This window comes from Benincasa hispida, chromosome 3 (assembly GCF_009727055.1).
Source record: "Benincasa hispida cultivar B227 chromosome 3, ASM972705v1, whole genome shotgun sequence".
NCBI classification, from domain to species: domain Eukaryota; kingdom Viridiplantae; phylum Streptophyta; class Magnoliopsida; order Cucurbitales; family Cucurbitaceae; genus Benincasa; species Benincasa hispida.
Window position 1 is genome coordinate 8879810 of NC_052351.1, and position 11042 is coordinate 8890851.

Here is an 11042-nt window from a genome sequence, read left to right on the forward strand (position 1 = left end):
GTCAAGTTTAGCTTCTTCACCGTTCCCACAGCGCTTTGTGCTCTAGCTTCAGTGGTAAATGACATGATGTACCAAATACCAACACTTATGGACATTACCTATGGGTGTCTTATAGCAGTTCGGTATGCCCACAACGCATCATCCAACTTGTTGCCCAATCCTTTTGCGAAGGCTTTACCACCTTCTCCAGTATCAGCCTGATCTCTCGGTTGGACACTTCGGCCTGGCCACTGTGGATGGTATGCGGTAGCCACTTTTATGGAGGATATTATATTTGCGCAGCAATTCTTTGACAGTTTGATTGACAAATGGGAGCCTTCGTCACTTATTAGGGACGTGGAGTGCCAACATGAGTGTGAAAATGTTTTTCTTTAGGAATTTAGAGACTACCGCCGCATCACTTGCGGCGCATGCCACTGCTTCTACCCACTTGGACACATAGTCGATGGCTAGCAAAATATAGTTTTGACCATTCGATGGTGGGAATGGTCCCATGTAATCAATGCCTCAGACGTCGAATAACACTAGTTCCAAAATGGTGTTCATAGGCATCGCATGTTTCCACGAAATGTTACCCGTGCGCTGGCACCGGTCACACTTCATCACGTAGTCAATTGCATCTTTAAACAGTGTTGGCCAATAGTATCCACTTTGTAATACTTTAGCTGTGGTGCGTTGTCCTCCAAACTGCCCGCCATCTGGTGAATTATGACATTGCGATAATATATGTTGTTGAGCAGCATTTGGCACATATAGTCGCAGAATCTGGTCTGCCCCCTTCTTATACAGATTTGGCTCATCCAAAAAATATGATTTTCATTCATGCCTTAGCTGCCTTTTTTGGTGATTGGTGTAATCTTCAGCAAATTGCTCGCAAACCAGATAATTTACCACGTCTGTGTACCATGGAAATTCTTCAATATGAAATAGCTGCTCGTCTGGGAACACCGCATTAACCTCTAACTGATTGTGGTTAACCTCTGGATTTTCCAATCTAAATATGTGATCCACAACTTGGTTCTCCATCCCCTTGCGATCAATTATTTCTATATCAATTTCTGGAGGAGGATAATGCATCCAATCAACCTCGGCTTCGCGTCCTTCTTTGTCATCAAATATTTTATCACCAAGTGGCCAGTGTGGATGAGTACTTTTGTTCCCAACAAATATGCTCTGAATTTTCAAATGCAAAAAATACCGCAAGCAGCTCTTTTTCTGTGGTGGTGTAGTTAGTTTGAGCAGGATTCAAAGTCTTACTCACATATACGATGGGATGTAATATAGTTTTTCTCTTCTGTGCCAGCACTACTCCCATCGCATACCTGCTCACATCGCACATTAATTCAAAGGGAAGTGTCCAATCTGGTGCGATCAACACGGACGCGGTCATCAATGCATTCTTCAAAATCCTGAATGCGTTGAGGCAATTGTCATCGAAGTCAAATTTTTCTATCAGCCTCCATCAACACACTCAGCGAACATGCTATCTTTGAAAAGTCCTTGACAAAACGTCTGTAAAATCTGGCATGCCCCAAGAAACTTCTTACAGCCTTTACACTTGTTGGAGGTGGAAGTTTTTCAATTGCTTCAATTTTTGCCTTATCCACCTCCAACCCGTCCATAGATACCTTATGCCCCAGCACTATGCCCTCCTTCACCATAAAATGGCATTTCTCCCTGTTAAGTACAAGGTTCGTCTCCTTACATCTTTTCAATGTCTTCTCCAAGTTGGCAAGACAGACTTCGTATGTGTGCACATATACAGAGAAGTCGCCCATGAATATTTCTACCGAGTCTTCAAGATATTCTTAAAAGATGGTCATCATGCACCTTTGGAAAGTGCTCGGCGCATTGCAGAGGTCGAACGACATGCGGCAAAAAGAGAAAGTTCCATACGGGTAGGAGAATGTGGTCTTGTACTGATCTTCAGTGGCAATCATAATCTGATGATAACCGGCATACCCATCCAAAAAGCAGTAAAAGTCATTTTTAGCTAGTCGATCCAACATTTGATCAATGAAAGGTAAAGGGAAATGATCTTTCTTCGTTGCTGCATTCAGCTCGCAGTAGTTCATGCAAATACGCTATCCGATGATGGTTCTTTGTGGTATCAGCTCGTTATTTGCATTAGGGACTACCGTCATCCCACCTTTTTTCGGCATGCACTACACGGGGCTGGCCCACGTGTTGTCTGCTATAGGATAAATGATGCCCGCATCTAACCACTTGATTATTTCCTTCTTTACAACCTCTTTCATCGCAGGGTTGAGTCTGCAATAATGTTTGATTAATCTTTTGTGGTTTTCTTCGAGACGAATTCTATGCATACAGTATGCGGGGCTAATTCCTCGAATGTCTGTGAGCGTCCAACCAATCGCTCTCACATATTTTCTCAGAATGCTCAGCAGCGCATTCTCTTGATCTTCATTAAGTTCAGAGGAAATAATTACCGGTACCTTTTCATTTTGCCCCAGAAACGCATACTTTAGGTGGTTAGGCAGGGTCTTCAGCTCTAGTAATGGTGGTTGTTTTAAGGACGGTTGCATTGTTTTTCTTTCTCCATTCACTGTCGGCTCTTCTTCTTAGGTTGCGATCATCTCATCTTCCTTGTTTGTTTTTTCTATGATCGCATTACATGCAACAATAGATGCGCGCGCATCCTCACCTTCGCTTTCGTCTTCAGGATTCTCTTCTTCATTCAAAATCTGGTCGTCGTCACATTCATTCAGGTCTTCTTTGTCAGGATACTTCATGGCATGGATGATGTCGAACTTGAGCTTCAGTCCATTCACGCTCAAGATGATCTCTCCTTTGTACACATCAATCTGAGCACGATCGATTGATAAAAATGGTCGCCCCAGGATGATGGGCACATCCTTCTCGGTTTCATAGTCCAAGATGATGAAGTCGGCTGGTAATATAAATTTTTCGATTGTGACTAGCACGTCCTTCACCCTCCCCTCTAGATGCACCAGAGATCTATCGGCTAATTGGATAGTCACTGTCGTGGGCATAAGTTGCCCAACATTCAGCTGCTTAAATATTGACAGAGGCATCAAGTTGATGTTGGCTCCAAGATCACATAACGCTTGCCCGATGTACAACTGTCTCTTATACACATCTAGATGTGTATAAGAGACAGGAACAAGGTATAGTAAAACTCCAAGGCTCGCGCATCTTCGGTGGGGTTATAGATTTCGAGCTCTACGTCAACACCACCGTGGCCAACTTACCAGTGCCTCTCTTCTTGGTAACCATATCCTTTAGAAACTTCGCATATGCGAGCATCTCCTCAATCGCTTCAGTGAACGAAATATTAATATGCAATTGTTTTAATATAGTCATGAAGCGTTGGTACTGTACCTCGTCATTCTTCTTCTTTTTTAGTCTCTATGGGAAGCGTGGCAACTGTACTCTCACGGTCCCCTGTTCCTTTGGCTCTGAGATGGACGCAATCTCTGGCTCTATTGCTTTTTTTCTCCTTCTTCTTCTTGAGTCACCGCAATCTCAGGTTCTAGCACAATTGGAGCAGTTCGACTAGGCTTCTTCTTCTCCCCTACCACAGTCTTTCAACTCCACAATGTCACGACTTGACATTTCTCTTTACCCGTACCCCCTGGGTTGCGTGGGAGTTCTGTTGAACTCGGCAGGGCCCCTTGCAGTCTATTCTTAAGCTCGTTCCCAATCTGGCTCATATGTAGTTCCAGGTTGTGGATAGACGTCGCCTGGTTTTGAAGCACAGTTTCGTTCTTCTCGATATATTGCTTCAACAAGATTTCCAAGGAGGAAGATTGCGGCGTCTGTGAGCTGCTGGCTTGATTACTCGTCCGACCGTTATTCCGCGGGAAAAATCCGGGTGGCCCTTCTTTTTGCGCCACTGATTGGAAATTTTGCTGCTGATTTTTCAACACAAAGTTGGGGTGGTTTCTCCACCCAGGGTTATACGTATTAGATAATAGATTATTCTTCACAAAATAAATAGACTGCGGGTTTTGCGGGCATTCCTTCATTGCATGCCCTTCACCGCAAGTCGCACACCTTGCGGCAGTTTGATTGATTACGTTCACTTGCCCACTATGCGGTGTTGAGCGGTTGATTGCCATTTCCTATATCAAGGTCATCATCGCAGTCATCTGACTCTGAAGTGATGCGATAGCACCATTGTTTGCGTCATTATCCTTTATTCTCAATCTGATCGCTCTCTCTCTAGTCTTTTTTATTTTTAGAGATGCGATCAAGAATGTTCTTGGCCTCGTCATATGTTTTGTCTAGCAGACCTTCAGTGGCTGCCGCATTGGCAGCGGTCTGCGAAGCAGGGTTTAGTCCATGATAAAAGATCTCCATTTGCAAGCAGTATGGTAATCTGTTGTGTGGATAGTCCCTTACCAGCCTCTTAAACCTCGCCCAAACATCGCTGTGCGATTCATAAAATTGGATATTAATTTTCTACTTTTGGTATTCTCAGTTGTGGAAATATTTCTTCATAAACTTCTCTACGATCTGTTCCCAAGAAGTAATCTCCCTCGATTCGAGAGAGTACACCCATTTTCGTGCCTGATCACACAGAGAAAATGGAAACAAAGTTAGTCGAACTACTTTAGTAGAGATATTCGGGAACCAAAAGTGTTGCAGATTTCCATAAAGCTCGGGAGATGGGCGTGCAGGTACTAGCCACGCCTTCCTCCAAATTTCCCAGTAGTCTGGATCATCTACAGCATCACCGGTTTCATTTCAAATCAGGATCCATCAAGGGCAGGCTTCATCATTCCTGTGGAAAAATCATAGAGGTTTGGTGATGCATAGTCCCGAATGGGCCTATTACGATCGTTTGCCAATAGGATTGGATTCGCCATGACATTGTTTTCATTTGGTACTCTGTTTTCGGGCTGCTCTGCCATTTCGTCTTTATCTACTTGTTGTTGTTGGCGGCTATGTCTCAATCTTCGTCGAAGATTCTTTTCAATCTCGAGGTCGTAATACACCAGAGATCGAGAGCTGCAAAGAAATTAGAAAAATTACCGTTAGCATAATGAATTGTCGAAGTCCCCGGCAACGACGCCAAAAACTTGATGCGTTATTTTATACAATGATTTTATGAAATGAATTGCGATGATGGGAATGCATTTTGCAACAAGTTTTCTCAGCAAAATCCAAGTATAAATCCTACTGAGTTTCCTGGCAAGTCCAAGGTCGAACTCAGGGACTAAGAAAAACGGTATGCAGTGATAATTTTTATGAAGACTTTGTGGTAACCAATAACTCAAGAGTTGTTCTTGCGTTGTTGTATGCGGTAATAAAAGTATGTGGCGGAGTTAAGACAAGAGTTGATAATACGGAAGATTCGATAAATATGCGGGAAACGGGTTGAGAAAGGGTTCAACTAACACTTCTTAGGATGCGTTCATGTTATGCGATCATGCAACACACATACAATAGCAAATCATCTCTCAACGCAAATGTTACGACTTCTAGTTATAGAACGCAAGCGATATATGCGATAAGTCTATAGGACCTACACATAAGCCTCTATTCTTCTTTATGCGATGACAAATGACACACACACAAACAACGCGACCGCATAATATCATAACCTATCTCTGGATGCATGCGATGCATGTTGGCAAACAGAGCTTATCTCTAAGTCCCTATCTCTTCCTTATGCAGATCTAATCTTGCTCTCTCGAGTCTAGATTCTAACCTAGCTCTCTCAAGTCTTAGGTTCTTTCTTTAGACTCTCTCTCGAGTAGCTCTAAAGGGGTGTTAGGTGCAACATAAGACAAGACAATCGCATGCGATGAAGATCCTAGGTCATGTTAGGTTAGTTCTTCTCAACCCATTCAATAGATTTACCTACTCATGCGTGCTTTTAAGAGAGTGAACAGATGCAGATAAGCAAGTTCCATTTTATAGATATAGAGTTGATATACAAAATAACAATGCGAAATGAGAATAAAGAGCCTGGTAGCAATTTCTTGCTTCGTAAGGCTTTTTACACTGTTCTTCTCTACTCTATTCAAAAGATAGTCTCCCTCTTGCGAGAGTTGGGTCTCTCTCCCCTTTTCCATGCCTCTGGGTTCTCTCTCAAGCTGACCAAAGCGATCTTCTAGCGTCTCTTCCCTTCTCTCGCTCCGCCTTCGAATTAATAGAAAAACAAAGGCTAATTCTATCTAAGGGAAAATTATCTGACGTTACAAACTTCTTCACTGACGGTTGCCTTCGGTATTTATAGAGCTTCAGGGTGAAAAGCTGCTTCTCTCTTATGATTGCACTTATAGGATGGCATTAATTCTCTGTTTGATGCGTCGAATATTTTTCACCGAAAAGTTCAGTGTACTTGCTACAGTAGTTCGTTAGCGGCTTGTCAACTTAATTCGGAATCGACCGTCATCAGCTTTCTGTCCCATCGTGATTTATTATGCTTTTCACCTAGATGCGCCCACCAAGTTGTGCCGGCTCTATGCGGCAATCCTTCTTGAGCAGATAATTACGAGCGCAAATCATCGCAAAGCCTTGCGGTAACGCTGCGTTCAACCATTGATTTCTTGTGATTGCATTTTCCGCCTTGCATTAATGCATATTCTGCACAAAAATACATAAGTTAACTATTTTCATGTGATGGACACCTGCGACCGCAATATTATGAACTTAATGCTTTTTGGACGCAATTATATATATTTTATCAACGCAAACCTTCATTGTTTAATAACTTAGCATTGTAATAACGTGCATTTCTGTTCACTACCCACTATCGTATAGGCCCTCGTGATCGTTTAGAGAAATCGTGAGGTAGACGATCGTTTAGATGGAAGAGCTACTATCGTATAGGCTCTCGCGATCGTTTTCACTAATTCTTTTGGGCGGACGAAATTAGTGAATGCACTACTTCAAAAATGAAAACGATTTTCATCTTTAACCCACCGGTTACCATAACCATCGTTGCCTATTACCCACATCCGAACGTGGGGGAATTGGTTAATTATCATATAATTAATCAATTAATTAATTAATTAATATAATCATATTATATTTATATGCTATAATTTGATATCACATATCTACTATAGTATTTTCTCCTCTACTTGATATAAATCATATTTATATCTAATTTCCTCCAAAATAATGTTTCTCATATTTATATCTAATCATATATAATTGAACTTCCTCTTGTCAATTTGAACATTTCAAATTAACCCAAACACTGGTTCTCGACTTTATCCAAGCTACCCAAAGTACCTAATGGGCCTGTGGTTCGAAGCTCCAATGGTACGTGAATAGTTGACTAAACTCTTTAGCCACGAGATCCACCATCCGTTAACTGTCAGTGATTCCACTAAAGACCAACAGCTGAACTCTTCTTACCACAGATATATTTCTATGTCCATCAGATATAACCAATCATGAGTACGATGACCCTTCACAGATGCTCGTAAGTACAGCTGGGCCAATTTACCGTTTTGCCCCTGTAGTTACATCTCACTCCTTAAGTACCACTAATTCCTCTAATAAACAATACAACATAGTCCAACTATATGTGAACACCTCTCGGGCCAAGAGAAAGTGTGTGACGCCACATGGTTCAAGCTCCGGAATCAGCCCTTAAGGGAACCATCTATCTACTTACCCCTGCCTCGGGGAAGGAGTGAATTCCATCTTGTGTAACTGAGTTCCCAGCTCCCTTATCAGAAAAATCCCCAAAATGGTATGTTTAGATCGACGACCTGGCCACTCGCACCCATACAAATCAAAGGACCGCCCTCAATGACAAGAGTTCCTAACACACTCAGGATTGAGGTCATGTTACCTATGGTCATCCTAGTGAAGTGAAGTCTCTATCATGAATGGTGTTTGATGATGGGAAATTAGATATCAATTACTTGACAACTAAAATTTTGTGGATGCAATATGCGATGCATGTTCTTAATGTATGCGTTGATTATCATGCGTCATGGTCATGCATTGGAATAACTTTGCGTTAACAAATGTATGTGATGACATGCATTCCTGTCACAAGTTTTCTTGCGCTCATGCCAAGTATAATGCGAACGCAAGTTTCTCAGGTGATTCGAGGTCAAACTCAGGGACTTGTAGCTAGGCGTATGCGGTAATGTGCATGTGACGGTTGAATAAAAGAATGATTGATGGGGTTTCTATACTAACACTACTCCTACTCCTAACTAACAGAAAACGCAATGAGAATATGAATGAGAGGTAGAGACACGACAACTATTGACAGTAAGTAAATTGATGGAAAAATAGATAAAATCAGGAGATGTATTCATTGCAATACTTAAGAGTGACCGCAAGGGCAACCTTAGTCAACGCAAGCCATGCGATCATGTTACACACATTCGAGCCTAACACTAGGACGTATGTAATGTACCTGCGATAGTGCCGGGAAGCCTATGCCTGCCTAACCTCCATAACCCCCTCACGTGCTCTCGCCGCATGAGCATGATAGCTGCATACCACCAAATCCTACTTCCTGGACGCAACATCCTTTCCGCAGGGTGCATACGTTGTGTAATAGCAAACAGAGCTTATCTCTAAGTTTTCCATTCTTTCTTATGTATTCCAATCCGCTCTCTTGAGTCTTAGATTTGGATTTTAGACTACTCTCTCGAGTATGCTTAAATGATGAATGAAGCGCTCATAAGACAAGGTAACCGCATAAACTTTGCTAACATAAGATTATTCCTATCTCTAGTGAACAATAGCTTACATTGCTTAATACGGCCAACCACTTACCCTCCCAGGCAGTTAGTTGTTGCTGACTTTACTCATACACAAGCATTGCATCCGCCTATAGACAGGCGTAGCTACAGCTTCACACTAAGCAAATAAGGTTTACTCACACAATCATGCAACGCAAACCTCTCGATGGTTTGCTACATGCTTCATATCCCTAATCCACATGACTAAGTATGCGATACTCTAGCAATCTAACTTAGTGATGCAATGAAAGTTAAAGATTCTAAGTAAAAAAGATGGAGATGGAGTCGAAGGAAACACAGAAATGCATTGAACACATCATGTATTAATTCCTTAATCACAAAATGTAATATAATACAATATAAGAAAAGAAGAGAAAATGAAATGACCGGCTGGAAGCAATGACTTGCTTCTAGCGGATGTGCGTCAAGGCTGTCGGTGGTGCCATGGATGGGCGGAGAAGCTGACTCTCGCGAGATCTAGCTCCGGTCGAAGGCTCTGGTCGTCACACAGAATGGATGAAGGAGGTGAAGAACTCTAAAACTTCTTCTTACACATTTGTCTGGATCATAAGGATCCGCTCTAAGGCGAACCTCAGGTGAAAACCTTGGATGAGTTGAAATTTTTCTCATCAGCTTCTTTATATAGAGCTTGGATCACCGACTACATTAATGGACTGCTCTGATTCTGACCTTCACGGCGCGTTTAGTCCTTTCTGAGTCTCTGCTGCTAACGACGTGGTAGGTGAAATGTCAACATCATCCTTTGATTTGTCCGAGATATGCATTGATGAGTTCATTCCACCAACCTTGCGTTGATCCCATTAGTATGCGTTATCGTGTAGCCACAATCATGCAGTGCTCTTATACACATCTAGATGTGTATAAGAGATTCGCTTAATACCACAACTTCGACACGATAACCGCAATCGCTTGACGAGTGCAACTATTATGCGATGGACGCATGCGGCTGATTACCAGAATACCCATGCGTTGATCGAATGCGTTCGCCTTTGCGATGGAGAGTTTCTCTACATGCAATCATCTATGCAGTAGTTTGGCTTCTACATTTGCGTCCACTTCCTGCGTTAGCTAATAAAATAGAACATTGAACGCATAATAATGGGTCAGTCGAAATTCATCATGCTGAACGACACAAGCTTATTTTATCATGAATTCCTAACATAATTGCCGCATATTCTGCTTAACAGTCCTCATAGTTCTAAATAAAAGGCCTAAGATGACATGCATTTCTACATGTCATCAGTGTTATATAACGAAACATTAGAACACCCCGGCTAGCATGTCCCCAACATGAATGATCAGGATCAGACCATCTGTGACAAATCACAACACTTGTGATCATTCCACAAAGCAGGTCGCATCCATAGTGTTACCAGGATAAGGTTTCCCTCCTTTATCCATTTACTACATACCATTTTGGTTATCACTCAAGACATAATCCACTTGTATGTCACCACATACATGCTTGAGTCACATACAGATAACCAGGGATTTTATGTCTATTGGTTTGTGGTAAAGTAAATAAAACAATTAACCGAGCAAAATACAAGATATGAAGTAAATATCATATATTAACAACACAAATGTTCGTACATACTGTTTACAAACTACAGGACACGAAACTTTAGGGAATCAACCCCAACAATCCTCTATTTGTCCTAAAGCGAAGTACAAAAACTTAGTACAAAACAATAAACTAGGGCATAAAAGCCTAGTACAAGAAAATTTCCCACTTTCCCAAGTCCAGCCGCGGGCGATCCTGTAGACCCATGCTCCGTAGGTGACCCTCAAACACTGTAGCCATAAGAGCCTTTATAAACGGGTCAGCAACATTGTGCTTCGAAGCAATCTGCGTGACGATCACGTCCCCTCGATGCACTATCTCGGAGATCAGATGATACTTCCGCTCTATGTGTTTACCGTGTCAATGACTCCTTGGCTCCTTGGAGTTCGCCACTGCCCCACTATTATCAAAATAGAGGGTAATGGGCCTAGACATATCTGGAACAACTTCCAAGTCTATTAAGAACTTCCTCAGCCAGACGACCTTCTTAGCAGCTTTGCAAGCCACTACGTACTCCGCCTCAATAGTGGAGTCGGTGATGCACCCTTGCTTAGTACTTCGCCATACTACAGCTCCTCCGTTAAGAGTAAAAACTGACCCTGATGTGGACTTGCGAAAGTCCTTATCAGTCTGAAAGTCAGAATCTGTGTATCCTGTAAGGATCAAATCCCTCGAACCATACACGAGCACGTAGTCCCTCGTTCTTCAAAGATACTTGAGGATGTTCTTCACTGTGGTCCAGTGAC